Source organism: Scyliorhinus torazame, chromosome 22 (assembly GCF_047496885.1).
Source record: "Scyliorhinus torazame isolate Kashiwa2021f chromosome 22, sScyTor2.1, whole genome shotgun sequence".
Lineage (NCBI taxonomy): Eukaryota > Metazoa > Chordata > Chondrichthyes > Carcharhiniformes > Scyliorhinidae > Scyliorhinus > Scyliorhinus torazame.
Genome location: NC_092728.1, coordinates 50745652 through 50771198, shown reverse-complemented (window position 1 = coordinate 50771198; position 25547 = coordinate 50745652). Strand labels below are relative to the sequence as shown.

The 25547-nt window shown below is 55.9% G+C and overlaps 1 protein-coding gene across 2 annotated transcripts in view; it reads right to left on the bottom strand.

Moving 5' to 3' along the window:
- The window catches only part of nsmfb (NMDA receptor synaptonuclear signaling and neuronal migration factor b), a 172264-nt gene that overhangs the window by 62666 nt on the left and 84051 nt on the right, over positions 1-25547 (bottom strand). The window lies entirely within an intron of this gene.

Below are 25547 nucleotides of genomic sequence, written 5' to 3'. Positions count from 1 at the left end.
AGCTCCCTGAAGCTGGGTGAATTACTCCGGGTCCCTGCAGCTCCCTGAAGCTGAGTGAATTACTCCGTGTCCCTGCCAGCACCCTGAAGCTGGGTGAATTACTCCGGGTCCCTGCCAGCACCCTGAAGCTGGTTGAATTACTCCGGGTCCCCCTGCCAGCACCCTGAAGCTGAGTGAATTACTCCGGGTCCCTGCCAGCACCCTGAAGCTGAGTGAATTACTCCGGGTCCCTGCCAGCACCCTGAAGCTGAGTGAATTACTCCGGGTCCCTGCCAGCACCCTGAAGCTGGGTGAATTACTCCGGGTCCCCCTGCCAGCACCCTGAAGCTGAGTGAATTACTCCGGGTCCATGCCAGCACCCTGAAGATGGGTGAATTACTCCGGGTCCCTGCCAGCACCCTGAAGCTGGGTGAATTACTCCGGGTCCCCCTGCCAGCACCCTGAAGCTGAGTGAATTACTCCGGGTCCCTGCCAGCACCCTGAAGCTGAGTGAATTACTCCGGGTCCCTGCCAGCACCCTGAAGCTGGGTGAATTACTCCGGGTCCCTGCCAGCACCCTGAAGCTGGGTGAATTACTCCGGGTCCCTGCCAGCATCTGAAGCTGGGTGAATTACTCCGGGTCACTGCCAGCACCCTGAAGCTGGGTGAATTACTCCGGGTCCCTGCCAGCACCTGAAGCTGGGTGAATTACTCCGGGTCACTGCCAGCACCCTGAAGCTGGGTGAATTACTCCGGGTCCCTGCAGCTCCCTGAAGCTGGGTGAATTACTCCGGGTCCCTGCAGCTCCCTGAAGCTGAGTGAATTACTCCGGGTCCCTGCCAGCACCCTGAAGCTGGGTGAATTACTCCGGGTCCCTGCCAGCACCCTGAAGCTGAGTGAATTACTCCGGGTCACTCCCAGCACCCTGAAGCTGGGTGAATTACTCCGGGTCACTCCCAGCACCCTGAAGCTGGGTGAATTACTCCGGGTCACTGCCAGCACCCTGAAGCTGAGTGAATTACTCTGGGTCCCTGCCAGCACCCTGAAGCTGGGTGAATTACTCCGGGTCACTCCCAGTACCCTGAAGATGGGTGAATTACTCCGGGTCACTCCCAGCACCCTGAAGCTGGGTGAATTACTCCGAGTCCCTGCCAGCTCCCTGAAGCTGGGTGAATTACTCCAGGTCCCTGCCAGCTCCCTGAAGCTGGGTGAATTACTCCGAGTCCCTGCAGCACCCTGAAGCTGGCTGAATTACTCCGGGTCCCTGCCAACACGCTGAAGCTGAGTGAATTACTCCGGGTCCCTGCCAGGACCCTGAAGCTGAGTGAATTACTCCGGGTCCCTGCCGCACCCTGAAGCTGAGTGAATTACTCCGGGTCCCTGCCAGCACCCTGAAGCTGGGTGAATTACTCCGGGTCCCTGCCAGCACGCTGAAGCTGGGTGAATTACTGCGGGTCACTGCCAACACCCTGAAGCTGGGTGAATTACTCCGGGTCCCTGCCGCACCCTGAAGCTGAGTAAATTACTCCGGGTCCCTGCCAACACCTTGAAGCTGGGTGAATTACTCCGGGTCCCCCTGCCAGCACCCTGAAGCTGGGTGAATTACTCCGGGTCCCTGCCAGCACCCTGAAGCTGAGTGAATTACTCCGGGTCCCCCTGCCAGCACCCTGAAGCTGGGTGAATTACTCCGGGTCACTGCAGCACCCTGAAGCTGAGTGAATTACTCCGGGTCCCCCTGCCAGCTCCCTGAAGCTGGGTGAATTACTCCGGGTCCCTGCCAGCTCCCTGAAGCTGAGTGAATTACTCCGGGACCCTGCCAGCACCCTGAAGCTGAGTGAATTACTCCGGGTCCCCCTGCCAGCTCCCTGAAGCTGGGTGAATTACTCCGGGTCCCTGCCAGCACCCTGAAGCTGGGTGAATTACTCCGGGTCCCTGCCAGCACCCTGAAGCTGGGTGAATTACTCCGGGTCCCTGCAGTACCCTGAAGCTGAGTGAATTACTCCAGGTCCCTGCAGCTCCCTGAAGCTGAGTGAATTACTCCGGGTCACTGCCAACACCCTGAAGCTGGGTGAATTACTCCGGGTCCCTGCCAGCTCCCTGAAGCTGAGTGAATTACTCCGGGTCCCTGCCAGCACCCTGAAGCTGGGTGAATTACTCCGGGTCCCTGCCAGCACCCTGAAGCTGGGTGAATTACTCCGGGTCCCTGCCAACACCCTGAAGCTGAGTGAATTACTCCGGGTCCCCCTGCCAACACCCTGAAGCTGAGTGAATTACTCCATGTCACTGCCATCACCCTGAAGCTGAGTGAATTACTCCGGGTCCCCCTGCCAGCACCCTGAAGCTGGGTGAATTACTCCGGGTCCCTGCCAGCACCCTGAAGCTGGGTGAATTACTCCGGGTCCCTGCCGCACACTGAAGCTGGGTGAATTACTCCGGGTCCCTGCCGCACACTGAAGCTGGGTGAATTACTCCGGGTCCCTGCCGCACACTGAAGCTGAGTGAATTACTCCGGGTCCCTGCCAGCACCCTGAAGCTGAGTGAATTACTCCGGGTCCCTGCCAGCACCCTGAAGCTGGGTGAATTACTCCGGGTCCCTGCCGCACACTGAAGCTGAGTGAATTACTCCGGGTCCCTGCCAGCACCCTGAAGCTGGGTGAATTACTCCGGGTCCCTGCAGCACCCTGAAGCTGGGTGAATTACTCCGGGTCCCTGCCAGCACCCTGAAGCTGGGTGAATTACTCCGGGTCCCTGCCAGCACCCTGAAGCTGAGTGAATTACTCCGGGTCCCTGCCAGCACCCTGAAGCTGGGTGAATTACTCCGGGTCCCTGCCAGCTCCCTGAAGCTGGGTGAATTACTCCGGGTCCCTGCCAGCACCCTGAAGCTGGGTGAATTACTCCAAGTCCCTGCAGCACCCTGAAGCTGGGTGAATTACTCCGGGTCCCTGCCAGCTCCCTGAAGCTGAGTGAATTACTCCAGGTCCCTGCCAGCACCCTGAAGCTGGGTGAATTACTCCGGTTCACTGCCAGCTCCCTGAAGCTGAGTGAATTACTCCGGGTCCCTGCCAGCACCCTGAAGCTGGGTGAATTACTCCGGGTCCCTGCCAGCTCCCTGAAGCTGGGTGAATTACTCCGGGTCCCTGCCAGCACCCTGAAGCTGAGTGAATTACTCCGGGTCCCTGCCAGCTCCCTGAAGCTGAGTGAATTACTCCGGGTCCCTGCCAACACCCTGAAGCTGGGTGAATTACTCCGGGTCCCTGCCAGCACCCTGAAGCTGGGTGAATTACTCCAAGTCCCTGCAGCACCCTGAAGCTGAGTGAATTACTCCGGGTCCCTGCCAGCACCCTGAAGCTGAGTGAATTACTCCGGGTCCCTGCCAGCACCCTGAAGCTGGGTGAATTACTCCGGGTCCCCCTGCCAGCTCCTTGAAGCTGGGTGAATTACTCCGGGTCACTGCCGCACCCTGAAGCTGAGAGAATTACTCCGGGTCCCTGCCAGCACCCTGAAGCTGCGTGAATTACTCCGGGTCCCCCTGCCAGCTCCTTGAAGCTGGGTGAATTACTCCGGGTCCCTGCCAGCACCCTGAAGCTGGGTGAATTACTCCGGGTCACTGCCGCACCCTGAAGCTGAGAGAATAACTCCGGGTCCCTGCCAGCACCCTGAAGCTGGGTGAATTACTCCGGGTCCCCCTGCCAGCTCCTTGAAGCTGGGTGAATTACTCCGGGTCCCTGCCAGCACCCTGAAGCTGAGTGAATTACTCCGGGTCCCTGCCGCACCCTGAAGCTGGGTGAATTACTCCGGGTCCCTGCCGCTCACTGAAGCTGAGAGAATTACTCCGGGTCACTGCAGCTCCCTGAAGCTGAGAGAATTACTCCGGGTCCCTGCCAGCACCCTGAAGCTGGGTGAATTACTCCGGGTCCCCCTGCCAGCTCCTTGAAGCTGGGTGAATTACTCCGGGTCACTGCCGCACCCTGAAGCTGGGTGAATTACTCCGGGTCACTGCGAGCACCCTGAAGCTGAGTGAATTACTCCGGGTCCCTGCCAGCACCCTGAAGCTGGTGAATTACTCCGGGTCACTGCAGCATCCTGAAGCTGAGTGAATTACTCCGGGTCCCCCTGCGAGCACCCTGAAGCTGAGTGAATTACTCCGGGTCCCTGCCGCACCCTGAAGCTGAGTGAATTACTCCGGGTCCCTGCCAGCACCCTGAAGCTGAGAGAATTACTCCGGGTCCCTGCAGCATCCTGAAGCTGGGTGAATTACTCCGGGTCCCCCTGCGAGCACCCTGAAGCTGAGTGAATTACTCCGGGTCCCTGCCGCACCCTGAAGCTGAGTGAATTACTCCGGGTCCCTGCCAACACCCTGAAGCTGAGAGAATTACTCCGGGTCCCTGCAGCATCCTGAAGCTGGGTGAATTACTCCGGGTCCCTGCCAGCTCCCTGAAGCTGGGTGAATTACTCCGGGTCCCTGCCAGCACCCTGAAGCTGAGAGAATTACTCCGGGTCCCTGCAGCATCCTGAAGCTGGGTGAATTACTCCGGGTCCCTGCCAACACCCTGAAGCTGGGTGAATTACTCCGGGTCACTGCCAACACCCTGAAGCTGGGTGAATTACTCCGGGTCCCCCTGCCAGCACCCTGAAGCTGAGTGAATTACTCCGAGTCCCTGCAGCACCCTGAAGCTGGGTGAATTACTCCGGGTCACTGCCAGCACCCTGAAGCTGCGTGAATTACTCCGGGTCCCCCTGCCAGCACCCTGAAGCTGAGTGAATTACTCGGGGTCACTGCCAGCACCCTGAAGCTGAGTGAATTACTCCGGGTCCCTGCCAGCTCCCTGAAGCTGAGTGAATTACTCCGGGTCCCTGCCAGCTCCCTGAAGCTGGGTGAATTACTCCGGGTCCCCCTGCCAGCACCCTGAAGCTGAGTGAATTACTCCGGGTCCCCCTGCCAGCACCCTGAAGCTGGGTGAATTACTCCGGGTCCCTGCCAGCTCCCTGAAGCTGGGTGAATTACTCCGGGTCCGTGCCAGCACCCTGAAGCTGGGTGAATTACTCCGGGTCCCTGCCAACACCCTGAAGCTGGGTGAATTACTCCGGGTCCCCCTGCCAGCACCCTGAAGCTGGGTGAATTACTCCGGGTCCCTGCCAGCTCCCTGAAGCTGGGTGAATTACTCCGGGTCCGTGCCAGCACCCTGAAGCTGGGTGAATTACTCCGGGTCCCTGCCAACACCCTGAAGCTGGGTGAATTACTCCGGGTCCCTGCCAGCACCCTGAAGCTGGGTGAATTACTCCGGGTCCCCCTGCCAGCACCCTGAAGCTGGGTGAATTACTCCGGGTCCCCCTGCCAACACCCTGAAGCTGGGTGAATTACTCCGGGTCCCTGCCAGCTCCCTGAAGCTGGGTGAATTACTCCGGGTCCCTGCCAGCTCCCTGAAGCTGGGTGAATTACTCCGGGTCCCTGCCAGCTCCCTGAAGCTGGGTGAATTACTCCGGGTCCCTGCCAGCTCCCTGAAGCTGGGTGAATTACTCCGGGTCCCCCTGCCAGCACCCTGAAGCTGGGTGAATTACTCCGGGTCACTGCCAACACCCTGAAGCTGGGTGAATTGGTTTAATATATTTTGAGGAAACTTCTGAGTGCAATGTCAGCGGTTTGATGTCGGCGTGGGAACACAGCTCCATTTTGGGAGAATCCAGACCCTTGTTCCCTTTCCAAATGAGGCGCCCTGCAAGTGGGAATTTAGAATGTCCCGTTTCACGACTGTCTGTCCGTGACATGCAGCTGCCAGTGTAAACTTGTTCCTGGACGTTGAGGTCTGTAGACTTGAACTTTTTTTCACATTCACTGAGATATCAGCTTCCAATTACACAATCTGTACCAAGGCAGGTCTGGGGAGGGGTCAGACTGAGGCAGGTCTGGGGAGAGGTCAGACTGAGGCAGGTCTGGGGAGGGGTCAGACTGAGGCAGGTCTGGGGAGGGGTCAGACTGAGACAGGACTGGGGAGAGGTCAGACTGAGGCAGGTCTGGGGAGGGGTCAGACTGAGACAGGACTGGGGAGGGGTCAGAGCGAGACAGGACTGGGGAGGAGTCAGAGCGAGGCAGGACTGGGGAGGAGTCAGAGCGAGGCAGGACTGGGGAGCAGTCAGAGCGAGGCAGGACTGGGGAGGGGGCAGAGCGAGGCAGGGCTGGGGAGGGGTCAGAGCGAGGCAGGACTGGGGAGGGGTCAGACTGAGGCAGGACTGGGGAGGGGTCAGACTGAGGCAGGACTGGGGTGGGGGTCAGACTGAGGCAGAACTGGGGAAGGATCAGACTGAGGCAGGACTGGGGAGGGGTCAGAACGAGGCAGGACTGGGGAGGAGTCAGAGTGAGGCAGGACTGGGGAGGGGGCAGAGCGAGGCAGGACTGGGGAGGGGGTCAGACTGAGGCAGGACTGGGGAGGGGTCAGAGCGAGGCAGGACTGGGGAGGGGTCAGAGCGAGGCAGGACTGGGGAGGGGTCAGACTGAGGCAGGACTGGGGAGGGGTCAGACTGAGGCAGGACTGGGGAGGGGTCAGAGCGAGGCAGGACTGGGGAGGGGTCAGAGCGAGGCAGGACTGGGGAGGGGGCAGAGCGAGGCAGGACTGGGGAGGGGGTCAGATTGAGGCAGGACTGGGGAGGGGTCAGAGCGAGGCAGGACTGGGGAGGGGTCAGACTGACGCAGGGTTGGGGAGGGGTCAGAGCGAGGCAGGACTGGGGGGGGTCAGAGTGAGGCAGGACTGGGGAGAGGTCAGACTGAGGCAGGTCTGGGGAGGGGTCAGACTGAGGCTGGTCTGGGGAGGGGTCAGACTGAGACAGGACTGGGGAGAGGTCAGACTGAGGCAGGTCTGGGGAGGGGTCAGACTGAGACAGGACTGGGGAGGGGTCAGAGCGAGACAGGACTGGGGAGGAGTCAGAGCGAGGCAGGACTGGGGAGGAGTCAGAGCGAGGCAGGACTGGGGAGCAGTCAGAGCGAGGCAGGACTGGGGAGGGGGCAGAGCGAGGCAGGGCTGGGGAGGGGTCAGAGCGAGGCAGGACTGGGGAGGGGTCAGACTGAGGCAGGACTGGGGAGGGGTCAGACTGAGGCAGGACTGGGGTGGGGGTCAGACTGAGGCAGAACTGGGGAAGGATCAGACTGAGGCAGGACTGGGGAGGGGTCAGAACGAGGCAGGACTGGGGAGGAGTCAGAGTGAGGCAGGACTGGGGAGGGGGCAGAGCGAGGCAGGACTGGGGAGGGGGTCAGACTGAGGCAGGACTGGGGAGGGGTCAGAGCGAGGCAGGACTGGGGAGGGGTCAGAGCGAGGCAGGACTGGGGAGGGGTCAGACTGAGGCAGGACTGGGGAGGGGTCAGACTGAGGCAGGACTGGGGAGGGGTCAGAGCGAGGCAGGACTGGGGAGGGGTCAGAGCGAGGCAGGACTGGGGAGGGGGCAGAGCGAGGCAGGACTGGGGAGGGGGTCAGATTGAGGCAGGACTGGGGAGGGGTCAGAGCGAGGCAGGACTGGGGAGGGGTCAGACTGACGCAGGGTTGGGGAGGGGTCAGAGCGAGGCAGGACTGGGGGGGGTCAGAGTGAGGCAGGACTGGGGAGGGGTCAGACTGAGGCAGGGTTGGGGAGGGGTCAGATCGAGGCAGGACTGGGGAGGGGTCAGATCGAGGCAGGACTGGGGAGGGGGCAGATCGAGGCAGGACTGGGGAGGGGTCAGAGCGAGTCAGGACTGGGGAGGGGGCAGAGCGAGGCAGGACTGGGGAGGGGTCAGACTGAGGCAGGGTTGGGGAGGGGTCAGATCGAGGCAGGACTGGGGAGGGGTCAGAACAAGGCAGGACTGGGGAGGTGTCAGAGCGAGGCAGGACTGGGGAGGGGGCAGAGCGAGGCAGGACTGGGGAGGGGGTCAGACTGAGGCAGGACTGGGGAGGGGTCAGACTGAGGCAGGACTAGGGAAGGTGTCATGATATTCAGGAAAACATCATCGCACATACATACATACTGATGGACAGATCAACGGACCAATCAACACACACAACACGACAGCCAATCACAGGCAAGAGCATACACAGTACAAAACAGGGAACACGACACTTCCTGAGCACGGGAAGCTTGAGACGGCTCAGGGCACAGAGCTCATTACAAGCCACTCAGACATCCACCATGTGCTGAGTGCCACTACAAGATAGAATTAGGAATAGGTCCACAGAATTAAAGGTCATGATCGAACCTCAGTAAACAGTTTGCCAGTGTAAATAGATGTTTGAAATATAACTGCGTTGTACCATTCGCAACCGTGTTGGTTCGTCTGTGTAGCAGAGTACCCAACACTTCATAGTACCAGGAGTATCTTTGGTAACTACCTACAAAGCCTCCGCAATCGAAGCCTGTGTCCTGCACGAAAACACGAATAGCCGGTATACCCAATTTCAGGCGACCGAATCGGCGCGGTAGGGGTCCTACGCGACCGGATCGGCGAGGCAGGCGCCCTACGAGGCCGAACGCGTCCAGGCGATCGAGTTCCTCCCGGCCCGCGGCCCGGACGAGGGTGGCCATTTTGCGCGCTTTTCAATGCCTCCCGCGCTTGTGCGCGCCAAAAACTACGGCAGCACTGAGGGATGTGATGCGCAGGCGCACTCGGCGCAAGACCGAACTACGCATGCGCAGTGGCGCAACGAACGCCATGATGTCACGACGTGCGGCAACTGTGGAGCCGCACATTTAAAGCGGCAATGTCCCGCAAGAACCCGACAATTCCTCCGCTGTGGCAAGATGGGCCACTACGCTGCTTGCTGTTGAGCAGCTCAGCCTGTCAATGTTCCCCAACTCCGACAACCTCACAGGGACGTGCGGACCATTCAGCCTCCTTATTACGAGTCGTGCCCAGACGATATCCAGACCAGTGACACAGACGGCCGGGGCGCCTTCCGTGTTGCGGTCATTGATGGGAACCGAATGTCTCCAGCCAGGACCCAACAGCCGGTGCAAGTTAACACTGTCAATCCGGGTGATGAATGGTGTGCCAGCCTAACGGTCAACCAATCACCGATAACATTCCGTCAGGACACTGGCGCCTCCGCCAACCTCATAGCATGGTCAGCCTTCTACGCCATGAGGGTCAGACCATCAATCCAGCCATCCCGGTGCAGGATGGTCGACTACAACGGGAACGTTATCCCGGCTATGGGATCCTGCCAGCTCCAGGTGACACACAACACACACGGCCACACTCTCATTCGAGATAGTCGGATCATCGAAGGACTCCCTGCCAGGCGCACAGGCATGCAAGGCTCTACACCTCGTGCAACGAGTCCACGCTCTGTCTCCAGAAGGCACATCTGACTTCCCGGATGCAGAGTTTAACGCACAGCTCCAATCGCTCCTCGCCCACAGCCTGGAGGCATTCGAGGGCATGGGAACACTGCTCTACACCTACAGAATTCGGCTCAAACCGGATGCCATCCCGGTCATTCACGCACCTCGCAGGGTCCCAGCGCCACTCAAAGACCGCCTCAAGCAGCAGCTGCAAGATCTCCAGGACCAAGGGGTGCTATCCCGGGTCACGGAGCCCACACCGTGGGTCAGCTCCATGGTGTGTGTTAAGAAGCTCCGGATCTGCATCGATCCAAAAGACCTCAACAACAACATAATGAGTGAACACTACCCCATACCCAAATGGGAAGAGATCACGAGCGAAATGGCCCGGGCTAAAATCTTCACGAAACTAGATGCCTCAATGGGTTTTTGGCAGATCCAACTGGATCCGTCCAGCCGAAAGCTGTGCACCTTCAACACCCCTTTCGGCAGGTTCTGCTACAACCGAATGCCATTTGGCATCATCTCGGCATCCGAGGTCTTTCATAGGATCATGGAGCAGATGATGGAGGGCATCGAAGGGCGCGTCTACGTGGACGACGTCATCATCTGGTCCACCACACCACAGGAGCACATCTATCGTCTCCAGCGCGTCTTTGCGCGCATACGTGAAAACGGCCTGCACCTCAACCAAGCCAAGTGTTCTTTCGGCCAAACCGAGCTGAAGTTCCTGGGGGACCACATTTCCCAGTCAGGGGTCCGTCGGGATGCAGGCAAGGTGAGCGCCATTACAGCCATGCCGCAGCCGGCAGACAAGAAAGCAGTGCTACGCTTCCTCGGCATGGTCAACTTCCTGGGGAAGTTCATTCCCAACCTTGCCTCCCACACGACAGCTCTGCACCACCTCGTCAAAAAGTCCACGGAGTTCCAGTGGCTACACACACACCAGCAGGAATGGGAGGAGCTCAAACTTTGTTTTTAATAAAATAATTTTTATTAAAGGTTTTCATAAAATATTAATAACAAAATGAGAAAGAAAAAAGAACCCAACAGGGTTAAGTACAAAACACAATCTAAAAAAGCAACCCCCCAAAACCCTCCCCCCGTACCTAAATAATAAATTAACATTAACACCCCGACTTAAGAGGACAGGTGTATACACCCCCTCAGACCCTTACAGTGTAAATAACATAAACAAAATAAAGTAAACCACCCCCCCCCCCGAAGCTGCTGCTGCCATTGGCCAATGTCTATCGTTCTGCCAGAAAGTCTAAGAACGGTTGCCACCGCCTAAAGAACCCTTGTACCGACCCTCTCAAGGTAAATTTCACCCTCTCCAATTTAATGAACCCTGCCATATCGCTGATCCAGGATTCCACGCTTGGGGGCCTCGCATCTTTCCACTGAAGGAGAATCCTTCGCCGGGCTACCAGGGCCGCAAAGGCCAGAATACCGGCCTCTTTCGCCTCCTGCACTCCCAGCTCCTCTGCCACCCCAAATATTGCGAGCCCCCAGCCCGGTCTGACCCTGGATCCTACCACCCTCGACACTGTCCTCGCTACGCCCTTCCAAAATTCCTCCAGCGCTGGGCATGCCCAGAACAAATGGGTGTGATTTGCTGGGCTCCCTGAGCACCTAACACACCTGTCCTCACCCCCAAAGAACCGGCTCATCCTTGTCCCGGTCATGTGTGCCCTGTGCAGCACCTTAAACTGTATGAGGCTGAGCCTCGCGCACGAAGAGGAAGAATTCACCCTCCCTTGGGCATCTGCCCACGTCCCCTCTTCGATCTCCTCTCCCAACTCCTCCTCCCACTTACCTTTCAACTCCACCACTGAGGCCTCCTCCTCCTCCTGCATCACCTGGTAAGTTTCCGAGATCTTCCCCTCTCCAACTCACCCCCCCGAGAGCACCCTGTCCTGTACTGTGTGTGGCAGTAGCCGTGGGAATTCCACCACCTGCCGTCTGGCAAACGCCCTTACCTGTAAGTATCTGAAGGTGTTCCCCGGGGGGAGCCCGTACTTCTTCTCCAGCTCATCCAAGTTCGCGAACTTCCCGTCAACAAACAGGTCCCCCAACTTTCGTATCCCTGCCCTGTGCCACCCCGAAAACCCTCCACCTGTTCTTCCTGGGGCGAACCGGTGGTTCCCCCGTAATGGGGTCCACGCCGAGGCCCTAACGTCCCCCTTATGCCGCCTCCACTGCCCCCAGATTTTGAGGGCCGCCACCACCACAGGGCTCGTGGTATACCTCCTTGGAGGGAGCGGCAGCGGCGCCGTTGCCAGCGCCTCCAGACTCGTACCCACACAGGACGCCGTCTCCAGCCTCTTCCATGCAGCCCCCTTCCCCTCCATCACCCACTTGCGCACCATTGTCGCATTGGCGGCCCAGTAGTACGCACAAAGGTTGGGCAGTGCCAGCCCCCCCCTATCTCCACTCCGCTCCAGGAACATCCTTCTCACCCTCGGAGTCCCTCGCGCCCACTCAAACCCCATTATACTCCTGTTAACCCGCCCTAAAAAAGCCTTCGGGATAATCACAGGGAGGCACTGGAACAGGAACAAAAACGTTGGGAGCACCGTCATTTTGATTGACTGCACCCTACCCGCCAGGGACAGCGGCAACGCGTCCCACCTCTTGAACTCCTCCTCCATTTGCTCCACCAGCCTTGTAAAGTTAAGCCTATGCAGGGCCCCCCAGCTCCTGGCCACCTGGACCCCCAAATATCTGAAGCTCCTCTCCGCCCTTTTTAGTGGGAGCTCGCCAATCCCCCTCTCCTGGTCCCCTAGCTGAACTACGAACAGCTCGCTCTTCCCCATATTGATCTTGTACCCCGAAAAGTCCCCGAATTCCCTAAGGATCCTCATTACCTCTGGCATTCATCCCACCGGGTCCGCCACATACAGCAGCAGGTCGTCCGCATAAAGTGACACCCTATGCTCCTCCCAACCCCGCACCAACCCCCTCCAGTTCCTCGACTCCCTCAGTGCCATAGCCAGGGGTTCAATCGCCAGTGCGAAGAGCAGAAGGGACAGGGGCACCCCTGTCTCGTCCCTCGGTGCAACCGAAAATACTCGGACCTCCTCCTATTTGTGGCCACACTCGCCATCGGGACCTCATACAACAGCCTAACCCACCTGACAAACCCCTCCCCAAACCCGAATCTCTTCAGCACCTCCCACAGGTACCCCCACTCTACCCTATCGAAGGCTTTCTCAGCGTCCATCGCCACCACTATCTCCGCCTCCCCCTCCCTCGCCGGCATCATGATAACGTTCAATAGCCTCCACACATTCGCGTTCAACTGTCTCCCCTTCACAAACCCCGTCTGGTCTTCATGGATGATCTGCGGCACACAATCCTCAATCCTCGTGGCGAAGACCTTCGCCAGCACCTTGGCATCTACATTTAGCAAGGAAATCGGTCTGTAAGACCCACATTGCAGGGGATCCTTGCCCCGCTTCAGGATCAAGGAGATCAGTGCCCGGGACATCGTCGGGGGTAAAGCCCCCCGCCTCCCTTGCCTCATTGAAGGTCCTAACTAACAGTGGGCCCAACAGGTCCATATATTTTTTTATAGAACACGACCGGGAAACCGTCCGGCCCCGGTGCCTTCCCCACCTGCATGCTTCCTATCCCTTTGATCAGCTCCTCCAGCCCAATCGGGGCCCCCAGTCACACCACCAGTCCCTCTTCCACCTTTGGAAACCTCAATTGGTCCAGGAAACGGCCCATCCCTCCCTCCTCCCGTGGGGACTCGGATCGGTACAATTCCTCGTAGAAGTCCCTAAAGACCCCATTGATGCCAACCCCACCCCGCACCAAGCTCCCTCCCCTGTCCTTAACTCCCCCGATCTCCCTAGCTGCGTCCCGCTTCCGAAGCTGATGCGCCAGCATCCGGCTTGCCTTTTCCCCATATTCGTAGACCGCCCCCTGGGCCTTCCTCCACTGCACCTCTGCCTTCCTGGTGGTCACCAGGTCGAATTCGGCCTGGAGGCTGCGCATCTTCCTCAACAATCCTTCCTCAGGCTCTTCCGCATACCTCCTGTCTACCCTCACCACCTCCCCCACCAGCCTCTCCCTCTCCCCCCGCTCCCTCCGCTCCTTGTGGGCCCTGATGGAGATCAGCTCTCCCCTTACCACCGCCTTCAGTGCCTCCCATACCATCCCCACTCGGATCTCCCCGTTGTCGCTGGTCTCCAAGTACCTCTCTATACTTCCTCGGACCCGCTCGCTCACCTCCTCGTCCGCCAACAGCCCCACCTCCAAGCGCCACAGAAGGCGCTGGTCCCTCTCCTCCCCCATCTCCAAGTCCACCCAATGCGGGGCGTGGTCCGAAATGGCTATTGCCGAATACTCGGTATCCTCTACTCTCGCTATCAGCACCCTACTCAAAATGAAAAAGTTGATTCGAGAATAAGCCTTATGGACATGTGAGAAGAATGAAAATTCCCGAGCCCCCGGCCTTGCAAATCTCCAAGGGTCCACCCCTCCCATTTGGTCCATAAATCCCCTCAACACTCTAGCCGCCGCCGGCTTCCTACCCGTCCTAGACCTGGAGCGATCCAGTGCCGGATCCAACACCGTGTTAAAGTCTCCCATTATCAGGCCCCCCACTTCCAAGGCTGGGATCCGACCCAACATACGCCGCATGAAACCCGCATCGTCCCAATTCAGAGCATACACATTGACCAGTACCACCCTCTTTCCCTGCAACTTACCACTTACCATTATGTACCTGCCGCCATTATCTGCCACAATGCTCGACGCCTCGAATGACACCTTCTTTCCCACCAAGATCGCCACCCCTCGATTTTTGGCATCTTGCCCCGAGTGAAACACCTGACCTACCCACCCTTTCCTCAGTCTTACCTGGTCTGCCACCTTCAGGTGTGTCTCCTGGAGCATAACCATATCCGCCTTGAGCCCCTTCGGTGCGCGAACATGCGGGCCCGCTTAACTGGCCCATTCCCCACAGCGGCATACCCCCGTCTCGACCCCCCCCACTCGCTCCAGCTCCTCCTTGACCTCCCCACGCCCCCCCCCCCCCCCCCACCCCACCCCGGCTAGGACCCATCCTAGCTGGGTTACTCCCCCCATTGCACTTCCGCAAGTCAGCTGACTCCTGCTGACCCCGGCCACTCCTGCCTCCCCTTCGACTCCTCCCATTGTGTGGCACACCCTCCTCTCCCGCTCCCCATTCACTGGCTCTCCCCCTCCCCCCTCCGTTCTAAGCGTGGGAAACAATCCTCGCTTCCCCGCCCTGGCCCCGCCCCCCCAGTCTTCGGCGCGGGAAAAAAGCCCGCGCTCTCCACCTACCAGGCCCCGCCACCAACCAAAACAGTGCCCAACCCGCCCCATCCACCCTCCCCAACCCGAAAGAGAAAAACACAGAGAAAAAGAAACACAAAACAATGCAAAGGCCCTCCCACCCCGAACCAAAAATAGGCATAACATATCCACCGCAGTCCCCAATCGCCCATCCCGACCCTCAGTCTGTGTCCAGCTTCTCGGCCTGAACAAAGGCCAACGCCTCCTCCGGAGACTCAAAATAATGGTGCCCGGTCCTTGTAGGTAACCCACAATCGCGCCGGCTGCAACATGCCAAACTTGACCCCTTCCTGTGCAGCACCGCCTTCGCTCGATTGTACCCGGCCCTCCTCTTTGCCACCTCCGCACTCCAGTCCTGATATATCCGAACCTCCGCGTTCTCCCACCTGCTGCTCCTCTCCTTCTTGGCCCACCTGAGCACACACTCCCGATCGACGAACCGATGGAACCGCACCAGCACCGCCCGCGGAGGCTCGTTAGCCTTGGGCCTCCTCGCCAACACTCTGTGGGCCCCTTCCAGCTCCAGGGGCCCCTGGAAGGACCCCGCGCCCATCAGCGAGTTCAACATGGTGACCACATAGGCCCCCACGTCCAGCCCCACCGGGAGGCCCAGAATCCGCAGATTCTTCCGCCTCGACCGATTCTCCATCTCCACGAACCGCTCCTGCCATTTCTTGTGGAGCGCCTCGTGCGCCTCCACCTTTACCGTCAGGCCTAAGATCTCGTCCTCATTGTCAGAGATCTTTTGTCGAGCCTCTCGGATCGCCGCCCCCTGGGTGTCTCCAGCAGCTTATCAATAGAAGCCTTCATCGGCTCTAGCAGGTCTGTTTTAATCTCTCTGAGGCAGCGCTGGATACCCTCCTGTTGCTCCTCCGCCCACTGCCTCCACGCTGCCTGGTCTCCACCCGCCGCCATTTTGTCCTTCTTCCCTCCCTTCTTCTGGTCCACCACCACCTTTTTTGTTGCCCCGCTCCTAGTTAAAGCCATATACTGACGGGGAACTATTATTAACTCCTTCCCACACCGGAAAACGTCAAAAAAGTGCCCTTGGGGGGCCCTGAAAAGAGCCCAAAAGTCCGTTTTTGCGTGAGCCGCCGAATGTGTGACTTAGCTCCGCATAGCCGCAACCGGAAGTCTCGAGAGGGAATCCTTTTGGCAGTGTTCGCTTCACCAATCTGCCCCAAAATGTGTGTGGAAACTCCTGAAAATGGTCTGAGAGTCCGTTCCAGACGGGAGCTGCCGAATGCGCGACCTACTCCTCCATGGCCGCCACCGGAAGCCTCATCCCCGCTTCTTCAGTGGCCTTGGTGAAATCTTTTCACAGTTGTTCCCTCTACTGCTAGAATTCACCTTTGATAAAGGCCCTCAGGTCAGCTTGCAGCTTTCAGCTTTAAGCTTGCCCTTCCCCCGCCTGCATACTGGAAGAGGCCCTGTTTACCCTGCAGTTGCAGCCAAATCTTTTACAGTTTCTGCCGGGTCTGGCAACCAAGAGACATACCATTCCTGGGGGACACTGTCGGGGGAATGTTGCAGTCTTCTACGCACACCGGGAAATGTCAAACAAATGCCGCGGGGGCCCTGTAACGAGCCCAAAAGTCCATTCCAAGCAGGAGCTACTGAATATGCGACCTAGCTCTGCATAGCCGCACCCGGAAGTCGGAAGAGCTCAAACTTAAGCTCACCACAGCACCGGTATTGACGTTTTTCGACACATCTCGTTTCACTAAAATCTCGACTGATGCCAGCCAGTCCGGCATTGGGGTGGTGCTCCCACAGCGGGATGTCACTGCGTCATGGGCCCCAGTCGCCTATGCCTCGCAGGCCATGACCCCCACAGAACAGCGCTACGCGCAGATCGAAAAGGAGTGCCTGGGCTTGCTAACCGGGATAGACAAGTTCCATGACTATGTGCATGGTCTCCCCCGGTTTACCGTTGAGACTGACATCTGCCCCGTGGTCAGCATCATAAATAAGGACCTGAACGAGATGACCCCTCGCCTCCAGCGCATCCTACTTAAACTTAGGAGGTATGACTTCCAACTGGTCTACACCCCGGGTAAGGACCTTATCATTGCGGATGCCCTATCTAGAGCAGTGAGCACACCGCCAGATTCGGAGGGGTTCGTCTGTCAGGTCGAGGCGCAGGTGGCTTTCACATCGGCAAATCTGCCAGCTGACGACTCCAGTCTGGCCCGTATTCGCCGAGAGACCGCGGCTGACCCCCTTCTACAACGTGTGATGCGCCACGTGACGGGAGGGTGGCTCAAAGGGCAGTGCCCGCAGTTCTACAATGTCCGAGACGACTTGGCGGTCATTGATGGTGTCCTTCTCAAGCTGGACTGGATTGTGATTCCGCACAGCATGCACAAGCTGGTCCTCGACCAACTACACGAAGGCCACCTGGGGGTCGAGAAGTGCAGACAGAGGGCCCGAGAGGCAGTATACTGGCCGGGCATCAGTGATGACATTGCCAATATGGTGCTCAACTGCCCCACCTGCCAAAGGTTTCAACCGGCGGAGCCTCCTGAGATGCTTCTGCCCCATGAGCTGGTGACGTCCCCCTGGGCGAAGTTGGGTGTGGACCTCTTTCACGCGCTCGGCAGTGTCTATGTCATCGTCATTGACTACTTTTCCAACTATCCAGAGGTCATACGCCTGCACAATTTGACATCGTCTGCTGTCACAAGGGCCTGCAAAGACACCTTCGCTCGCCACGGCATTCCGACTGTTTCGCCAGCCAGGGATGGTCATCTTTTGCTGCCTCGTATGGTTTCACACACGTGACGTCCAGCCCTCTGCATCCCCAGTCCAATGGAAAGGCAGAGAAGGGCATTCACATCGTCAAGCGGCTCCTCTGCAAGGCTGCTGCTGCCGGATCGGATTTATGCCTAGCCCTGCTGGCCTATCGCTCGGCCCCACTAGCCACTGGCCTCTCACCGGCCCAGCTGTTGATGGGTCACGCCCTCAGGACCACTGTGCCTTCCATTCTGGTACCCACAAACAACCATGCTCCAGTACTACACAGAATGCAACAGCAGCGCGGTCGCCAGAAGAGGGCATATGACACACGGGCAACTGATCTTCCCGCCCTGGCCCCTGGAGACGAAGTCCGCATCCACCTACCAGAAGGTGGCTGGCCAGCAGCTGCCGAAGTTCTCCAACGCGTGGCTCCCTGCTCGTTCCTGGTTCGCATGCCTGATGGATCCATTTGTAGGCGCAATCCCCGGGCTCTTCACCTACTTCCACGCTCGCGAAGGGAACTTACACCGACACCGCGCTCTCCTGTTGTTCCTGATATCGACTTCGTGGAGCTGCAAGCCACCATGCCCCTTCCGTCGTCGCCCGTGGCCAGGCCCATTCCTCAGCCGGTGGTTCCAGACCCACCCTTGAGGCGGTCAACCTGAATTCGTCGCCCACCTACTAGACTGGACTTATGAGACTGCTTGCACATTGAACTCATACTACCACTGTGTTAACATGTTTCTGTTCTTATCGTTAGAGGAATTTGTTTTGTCGTTCAACATTTCCCCGTTCTTTGTTTATGGTACAACCTTGTTGTTATGTCGCACCCGACACCGCCCCTTGTATATAGTTTAGCCCCATGTACATGCAGTAAATATTGCACACACAAACATTCAGCTGCACTCAGTACACATCTCTATTTATGACCACGTAGGCATGTGTTCTTGTAAAAAAGGGGGGATGTCATGATATTCAGGTAAACATCATCGCACATACATACATACTGATGGACAGATCAACGGACCAATCAACACACACAACACGACAGCCAATCACAGGCAAGAGCATACACAGTACAAAACAGGGAACACGACACTTCCTGAGCACGGGAGCAGGAGATGGCTCAGGGCACAGAGCTCATTACAAGCCACTCAGACATCCACCATGTGCTGAGTGCCACTACAAGATAGAATTGGGAATAGGTCCACAGAATCAAAGGTCATGATCGAACCTCAGTAAACAGTTTAGCAGTGTAAATAGATGTTTGAAATAAAACTGCGTTGTACCATTCGCAACCGTGTTGGTTCGTCTGTGTAGCAGAGTACCCAACACTTCAGAGGGGTCAGAGCGAGGCAGCACTGGAGAGGGGTCAGACTGAGGCTGGACTGGGGAGGGGTCAGACTGAGGCTGGACTGGGGAGGGGTCAGACTGAGGCAGGACTGGGGAGTGGGTCAGACTGAGGCAGGACTGGGGAAGGATCAGACTGAGGCAGGACTGGGGAGGGGTCAGATTGAGGCCGGACTGGGGAGGGGTCAGAGTGAGACAGGACTGGGGAGGGGTCAGACTGAGGCAGGACTGGGGAGGGGTCAGACTGAGGCAGGACTGGGGAGGGGTCAGACTGAGGCAGGACTGGGGAGGGGTCAGATTGAGGCAGGACTTGGGAGGGGTCAGACTGAGGCAGGACTGGGGAGGGGTCAGACTGAGGCAGGACTGGGGAGGGGTCAGACTGAGGCAGGACTGGGGAGGGGTCAGACTGAGGCAGGACTGGGGAGGGGTCAGACTGAGGCAGGACTGGGGAGGGGTCAGACTGAGGCAGGACTGGGGAGGGGTCAGATTGCGGCAGGACTGTGGGGGAGTCAGAGCGAGGCAGGACTGGGGAGGGGTCAGAGCGAGGCAGGACTTGGAGGGGTCAGAGCGAGGCAGGACTGGGGAGGGGTCAGAGCGAGGCAGCACTGGTGGGGGGGGGGTCAGACTGAGGCAGGACAGGGGCAGTTTGGGTGGAGTCAATGAGCAGAGTGGAACAGTGAATGGCTGTCCGGGTTGTGATGATATGCCTGTGAATAATATTGCATTCACTCAGGAATGCGACCTCCCACCAGCAGCTTGCGTCAGTCATCAGTCATGTGACCTCCGGCTATCGTCAGTTGGTAGTAAGTCGTACACAAGGCCAGTTGCACATTGGGTAGTTCCAGAGCAACCTAGTCTGTATAGCATTCTGTATGTTATATGTAATCCTTCCTCGTGTTAGCTAATAAATCAGTTCTGTATGAATCATTGCAAGGACAAGACAACAGAAGACAACGTTGTTCTTATGTTCTAACACGGGTGCCCTTTAAATATGGCGCCCAGACGTTGGGAGCCTATGAGGTAATAATGGTGCAGGGCACATGGGCAGCACTGTAGCACAATGGTTAGCACTGTTGCTTCACAGCTCCAGGGTCCCAGGTTCGATTCCTGGCTTGGGTCACAGTCTGTGTGGAGTCTGTATATTCTCCCCGTGTCTGTGTGGGTTTCCTCTGGTTTTCTCCCACAGTCCAAAGATGTGCTGTTGTAATTTGTTCAGCCACCCCACCCTCCATCAGACGTCACTCTGATGTCTGCTTCCGCCAGCAGCCGTGGTCTCCAGAACAGAAAATGGAGCAGTGTGGGACATCAGCAGAGAGAAACAAGGCAGAGTGTGTAAGAGAGTCAAAAATATCAAACAAGATCGAAATAGAGAGGCAAAAACAGAGAATGGCTGAGGTTACAGCGGGCAAGCAGGAAAAATAGGGAGGGTTAGGCAGTCCAACAAACAACGAGGATTAGAAGATGATAGACACGGTAGTGAGTTAGCTCAGGGAGATGTAAACTTGATTCTAAATTAAGTGACTGATCAGATCATTTTAATCAACAAATAATCCCACTACCGGGGGGGGGGATGAAAGGTCAAAAGTAGGTTATTAAACAATAAAACTGCGCTCATGTTTGCTTCACAAATATCTGCACAGTTGTACAAATGTCACGTGTGCAAAGCTTGGAAGGATTCAACCTAATTTTATCTTCAGGGTGGTTGGGACAAGAGCGAGTTGGCTGTTACAATTGCCTTTCCTTCAGTTAGTTCTAAGAAAGCAAACAAATAGAGATTTGGGAAAGGAGTCACGTCTTTAACCTTAACAGAACAGACTTATTGATCACTTTTACGATCATCACAAAGTAGGCCACTTTGTCAGTTTATGGAGCGTTGCTGATCAATGATGAATAAATAGTACATCACACGGCAACAGAAATGGTCAGACCTCAGGCACTCACAGGTCAAATGAGTCGGGATAGCTGCCTGGAGGTTGCTGCCATTGCTGAAACTCTCCACATGGCGCACTATTGCCAACACGACACAAATGGAGGCCGCTGCAACCGTCATGCTTGTGCCAGCTGTCTGAGAAAGCCATACAATCTAATCCATTCTGTTGCTCATTGCCCGTATGGCTGCATTTTATTGTCAATATCAAATTCTCCTCTGTAAGCCACTACTGAATCTGTTCTTCACCACCCTCCTCCAGGCAACACATTCCAGCATATAACAGCTCTGCATCCGGTGGCATGGTAGTTAGCACTGCTGCCTCACAACGCCAGGGACCCGGGTTCAATTCCGGCCTGGGATGAGTGCCTTTGTGGAGTCTGCACGTTCTCCCCGTCTCTGCGTGGGTTTCCGCCGGGTGCTCCGGTTTCCTCCCACAGTCCAAAGACGTGCAGGTTCGGTGAATTGGCCATGTTAAATTTTCTCTTAGTGTTGAAAAGATTAGGTGGAGTTACTGGGTTCAGGGAATAGAAATGGCCTCCTTCCGCACTGCAGGGATTCTATGAAAACAAATTATTTTGGACACAGAGATGTGCCCTCAAACTTTTCTATTCCAGCTTTTCCAGTTTTCTTACTGAAATCCCTCAATCCTGACATGTCTCTGGTAAATCTCCACTGCACCCTCTCCAAGGCCTTGACATCCTTCCTGAAGGACGACTTGTCCCTAATTTGAGGCCTAACCTTGGTTTTATAAAGGTTTTCCATGACAGGCTGGCTTCATGCGTGTATTTTCAGAAACCCCAAATCCTGCATGCTTGTGAACAGCGTTTCTCAATGTGTCCTTCCACCTTGAAAGCTTGATTTATATGAAGCTCTCTGTCCCTGCACCCACTATAAAATTGTAGCATTTTGTTTATATTGCCTCTCTCCAGTCTCCTTCACAAAATTAACCTCATCACACCTCTCTGCATCAAATTTGATCTCACGTCCTTCTGAAATTTGCTATCATCCTCACCACTTGCTACACTTCCAAGTTTTGAGTCCAGCTCAAGCACTGAAATGACGCCCCGTATTCCCAAATCCAACTCACTTATGTGCATGAAAAGGAGCAGTTTGCCCAACTCAGGCTCCGATGTACAGTTCCCTCTAGCGAAATAAGCTCTCTGCTTTAAGTATCTCAGCCAATTCTGTATCCACACTGCTGTTCCTTTAATCCTAGAAGCTTCAATGTTGCTAATAGGTCTATCATGTGGCACTTTCTCAAACACCTTTTGAAAATCCAAATACACAACATCAACTACATTACCCTCATCAACTTCCTTGTGGTTCCTTCCAAGAACACAATCTAGTTTCTCAAACATGATTTGCCAACCTTTGTTACCTGTCATGAATTAACTTGAGGTTCTACAAATAAAAATGAATTCTTCCCCGGATTATGATGCCTGCGGAGTTTCCTCATTCCTGATGTTAAGCTGACTGTCGACAGTTACCAGGTTTATCAGGAGGGTAACATTCACAATCCTCCACTCCTTTGGCACCATCCCTTATTCCGATTCTCCGCTATTTCCACCTGAAACCCTCCCAGAGTCGGGGACTTTTCTGCTTTCGGTGCGACCAAACCTTGAAGTACAATCTGCATTAGCGGAATCCTCTTCTCCGGCGAAGACAGATGCAAAATCCTCACTTAATGCCTCAGACTTTGTCAACACCAAATTTCCATATTGGTCTCTAATCAGCACCAACCTTCCTTTTACTCGCCCTTTTATATATTAATGAAAAACTCCATTGTTCCCACACTCTATTTGCCCTGCTTACTTCGTTTTCCCGTTTCCCTCTACATTTGTTGCATTCAGCTTGATTCTCTCCTGTATAATGAACCTGACATCTGTCTCAAGCCCCATTTTGTCCTGTTGCACTTTATTGGAGCGCAACAAGCAGCATCAAATGTTCTGGCCGACATAAATCCCTTAACCGACAACACAAGGCTACTGATTGGTTGTTTGTTAGATCTTACTCTGCACAATTTGGCTGCTCCGTCTGCCCACATATGTGAATATGCTACAATGTTAAAAAAAATGAATTTACGCATTACGGCTTCGTTGGCTGGGCCATCATTTGTTGCTCATCCCTAGTTGCCCTTGAGAAGGTGGTGGTGAGCTGCCTTCTTGAACCGCTGCAGTCAAGAGGAATGAGGAATTCTGTGTTTGTGGAGCACTCTGGGGCATTCTCAGCCTCCCCATGGTCTTGATTTCCTTCTATCGCACTATTACTGTAATACTCTGTGTTCCTCCCATCCTGGCCTCCTGCGCATTCCCGATTTCCTTCGTTCCACCACTAGGGGAGGTCTTGTCTTCTGCTGCCTAGGTCCCAAGCTCTAGAATTGCTTACCAGAGCCACGTCAACCCTCTGTGCATTCTAAATGACTCCTTATAAGCTACCTCTTTGACCAAGGCTTTTGTCATCCCTGCGTGTATTTTTCTACATGCTCCTGTGATATACCACAAGATACTAGACAACGACAAGTTGGCACGTGGCACTGCTGCCTCACAATTCGGGTTCAATTCTGGCCCTGGGCCACTGTCTGTGTGGAGTCTGCACGTTCTCCCAGTGTCTGCGTGGGTTTCCTCCGGGTGCTCTGGTTTCCTCCCACAGCCCACAGATGTGCAGGTAAGGGGGGTTGGCCATGCTAAATTGCCCCTTAGCTTCCAAAGATGTACAGGTTAGGTGGGGGTGCGGGGATAGGGCAGGAGAATGAGCGTGGGTGGGGCGCTCTTTCAGAGGATTGGTGCAGACGCGATGGGCCAAATGGCCCCCTTCTGCACTGTACGGATTCTACAGTTCTATGATACAATGCTTACTAAATGTAAATGTTAACTCCCTGTTACTTCACACTAACAGCTTAGGTATTCAGTACACGATGATCCTAACCAAACCTCATCCACTGGGCCAATTCCATCCTCCAATGTTACCTATTTGAAGAGACAGCAATTTGAAAGCAGGCAGCAACTTCATGCATGGGAAAATCACAGAATGTTTTAACAAGGTGAAGGGAGAGGAGGTTACGGGGAAAGATGGAGCTAATATGAAAAATTAGGATTTAACATAGAGTCAAAAAAGATACCTTATATGAGGCTATTTAAGGGAAAGTTCTATGGCATTGCTAAAAGTCCCACCATCAATATCCTGGGGATTACCATTATCCAGAAACTGAACTGGACTAGCTATATAAATACTGTAGCTACAAGAGCAGATCAAAGACAAGGAATCCTGCAGCGAGTAATTCAGCTCCTGACTCCCAAAGCCTATCCTCCGTCTACAAGCACAAGTGAGGAGTGTAATGGAATACAGTCCACTTGCCTGGATGAGCGCAGCTCCAACAACACTCAAGAAGCTCGACACCATCCAGGACAAAGCAACCCGCTTGATTGGCATCCTGTCCACCGCTTTAAACCTTTGTTCCCTCCACCAGTGATGCAGCCGTGTGTACCATCTACAAGATGCACTGCAGCAACTCATTAAGGCTCCTCCGACAGCACGTTCCAAACCCATGACCTCTGCCACCCAGAATTGTCATGATATTCAGGTAAACATCACAGCACATACGTACTGATGGACAGATCAACGGACCAATCAACACACACACAACATCACAGCCAATCACAGGAAAGAGCATACACAGTACAAAACAGGGAACACGACACTTCCTGAGCATTCCTGCAGGAGACAGCTCAGGGCACAGAGCTCATAGCAAGCCACTCAGACATCCACCATGTGCTGAGTGCCACTACAAGATAGTATTAGGAATAGGTCCACAGATTCTAGGGTTATGATCGAACCTCAGTAACCAGTTTACCACTGTAAATAAATGTTAGCAATAAAACTGAGTTGTACCATTCGCAACCGTGTTGGTTCGGCTGTGTAGCAGAGTACCCAACACATCATAGTACCAGGAGTAACTGTGGGACCTACGTACGAATCCTCTGGATCCTGCCATCCTGCGCCATGGACACCGTCAGCACACCGCAGCCGCTACAAGTCGCTGGAAACCTCGGCGTTAATTGGAAGCTGTTTAAACAGCGCTTCCAGCTCTTCCTGGAAGCCAACGAAAAGGAGAGCGCTTCGGACACCAGAAAGATCGCCATCCTCCTCTCAACACGCCATCCATGTCTACAACTCCCTGGTGTTCGCGGAAGGCGAGGACAAGACCAAGTACAAGACGGTCCTTCTGTAACTCGGCCAACACTTCAACGTCAAGGTCAACGAGAGTTTCAAGAGGTATCTCTTCCAGTAACGCCTGCAGGGTAAGGATGAGCCCTTTCAATCCTTCCTTACGCATCTCCGTATCCTCGCGCAGTCCTGCGGTTACGACACCACCTCCGATTCCATGATTCGGGACCAGATCGTTTTTGGGGTCACCTCAGGCACCCTACGCCAGCAGCTCTTAAAAATAAAAGGCCTCACCCTAGCCTCCGCAATTGAAGCCTGTGTCCTGCATGAAAACGCGACTAGCCGCTACTCCCAATTTCAGGCGGCCGAATCGGCGCAGCAGGGGTCCTACGCGGCCGGATCGTCGAGGCTGGCGTCCTACGAGGTCGAACAGGTCCAGGCAATCGAGTTCCTCCCGGCCCGCGGCCCAGACGAGGGCGGCCATTTTGCGCGCTTTTCGAGGCCTCCCACATCTGTGCGCGCCAAAAACGACGTTGACACAGAGGGACATGATGCGCAGGTGCGCTCGACGCAAGACCGAACTGCGCATGCGCGGTGGCGCAACAAACGCCATGATGTCACGACGTGCGGCAACTGCGGAGCTGCACATTTAAAGCTGCAATGTCCCGCAAGAAACCGACAATGCCTCCGCTGTGGTAAGATGGGCCACTACGCTGCCTGCTGTCGAGCAGCTCAACCTGCCAATGTTCCCCAA